Consider the following 2,500-nt stretch of genomic DNA (forward strand, 5'->3'; position numbering starts at 1 on the left):
TGCAAACAGGAGGAGGCTGAGCTCCCCTGCACGATACACCTCGAAACCCTCTCAGGTCCCGGCGGCGCGCAGCGCCGTCCTAAGTACTTGGTCGGGTTCGAGAGAGGCGCAATCGCCCGGAGATAGGCGAGTAGACGCTTTCAGTGCGAACACCCGTGCTCCCAACTGAGCTTGCCGCTGCCGACAGAGGCCCGGGAGCGTGCTGTCGTGGCATTGCCGGCGGGAAACAACACGCGCCACCTACGGTGACCGGCAGCTCCAACGCCAGCGCCACAGAAGGGCAAAGCCCCACTTGGGTGCAGAAGCGAACTCTCCCAGCACAGCGCACGCGCCAACACGTCCGCAGAGCTGCGATACAAACCACCTGCGAGAACCGCTGGGGGCGACCGAGCAGCAGACGGCGTCGCGACGCCGAGTGCCGGGCGGCGGCGCATCCTCAACGCACACAGTCCGCAATCGGACCAGCACACTGCAGATGTCCACCGCGCTTCGCACCGGGCTCGGCAGAACCCACTTTGGCCGCCTGGCGCCGCGCGCAGGGTGCGCCGGCGCATAGCTGGGACGCCAGCCGGGCCCGTCGGCCGGCGCTCCTGCCACTGGGCGCCCCCCACCAGCCGGCTGTAGTGCGTGCGCTCACGCAGCGCGCGGCCAGCACGCCGGGCGGCCCCCCCTCACCGGCCGGGGACTGTCCCGCCAAGCCACAGCCTCGTATCGCTTCATACCCACATGGCCAACTCAGGTTCGGGGGCATGGCGGGTACCGCCGAAACAACCGGTTCACAGATGTACCGATCGTCGCTATCACCGATGCACCTGCAGCGCGAACAACCGCTCAACAACTGATTTCCAGTTCATTTGCGGATCTTTGGCAGCAAACGTATACGTCAATCTACATTTGCGAAATCTACGATTCTGGCATGCCTGCATGTTATGTGTCACGACACGCTACATCAGCCCACATACACACTGCGGCATGTACACGAGAGAACACGTGGAAGATGGTCCGCGCACGTGTGCAATGTCCCTTGCGCGGTCGACTGTCAACCGGCCTCTGTAGCATGTCGCAGATGTGGAACGCGGTCCACCGTGCTATCATGTTGTGTGGGGCAATACGATTAAATAGGAAAACCCTCGTCGCTACATCAACAGACGGCTCACGCTGATTCCCGGCAGAGGGAGGAGGGGGGGGGGGGGGGGCAACATGCAATACTTTCGTCCGTACCTACTTACCACATGTCTGTACGGCGTACAACAGTGCAATCTCGCTGTAATGGGGAGACGAGACAAGTAGCATCGTGCACAACATATGGCCCTTATGATTCGCCATTGTAGGGCGCAGCCGGTGTACGGTCAAGCATGTGCCACATTATGTCACTCAGTACGTAACGACGGATGATCAGTGTGGGTTACGCGTACATCAGCGGACAGTCCACACAGGCCGTACCACAACGTACACTGACTGCATCGACAACCGAATGCAACTGAACAGCTGCAAGGCTCATTTCACAAACAAACGCCTGACCGACCAGCTTGGAAGGGCAGGAGGGGAGGGCGATATTCGTTCTGTAGCGGTACACCCTTCCAGTGGTTAGCAGGACTGTGTAGAAAGTACGCAACACTCGAAAGACCTTTATGTGAGGGTACGCACCATGGCATCAAGAAATACACATGACACCAGAGGATCCAAGCAGTGAACTATGTTCAGAGGGTTGCTGTTAGGCAAAGCTACATTCCTGTGACGTTACATGTGACAGTTAAGGTGCAGTGTAAGTTAGGTTAAGGTGCAGTGTAAGTTAGGTTAAGGTGCAGTGTAAGTTAGGTTAAGGTGCAGTGTAAGTTAGGTTAAGGTGCAGTGTAACTTAGGTTAAGGTGCAGTGTAACTTAGGTTAAGGTGCAGTGTAACTTAGGTTAAGGTGCAGTGTAACTTAGGTTAAGGTGCAGTGTAACTTAGGTTAAGGTGCAGTGTAACTTAGGTTAAGGTGCAGTGTAACTTAGGTTAAGGTGCAGTGTAACTTAGGTTAAGGTGCAGTGTAAGTTAGGTTAAGGTGCAGTGTAACTTAGGTTAAGGTGCAGTGTAACTTAGGTTAAGGTGCAGTGTAAGTTAGGTTAAGGTGCAGTGTAAGTTAGGTTAAGGTGCAGCGTAACTTAGGTTAAGGTGCAGCGTAACTTAGGTTAAGGTGCAGCGTAACTTAGGTTAAGGTGCAGCGTAACTTAGGTTAAGGTGCAGCGTAACTTAGGTTAAGGTGCAGCGTAACTTAGGTTAAGGTGCAGCGTAACTTAGGTTAAGGTGCAGCGTAACTTAGGTTAAGGTGCAGCGTAACTTAGGTTAAGGTGCAGCGTGGGTTAGGTTAGGGGCCAACGTGGGTTAGGTTAGGGGCCAACGTGGGTTAGGTTAGGGGCCAACGTGGGTTAGGTTAGGGGCCAACGTGGGTTAGGTTAGGGGCCAACGTGGGTTAGGTTAGGGGCCAACGTGGGTTAGGTTAGGGGCCAACGTGGGTTAG

Source organism: Schistocerca gregaria, unplaced genomic scaffold (assembly GCF_023897955.1).
Source record: "Schistocerca gregaria isolate iqSchGreg1 unplaced genomic scaffold, iqSchGreg1.2 ptg001142l, whole genome shotgun sequence".
Classification (NCBI taxonomy): domain Eukaryota; kingdom Metazoa; phylum Arthropoda; class Insecta; order Orthoptera; family Acrididae; genus Schistocerca; species Schistocerca gregaria.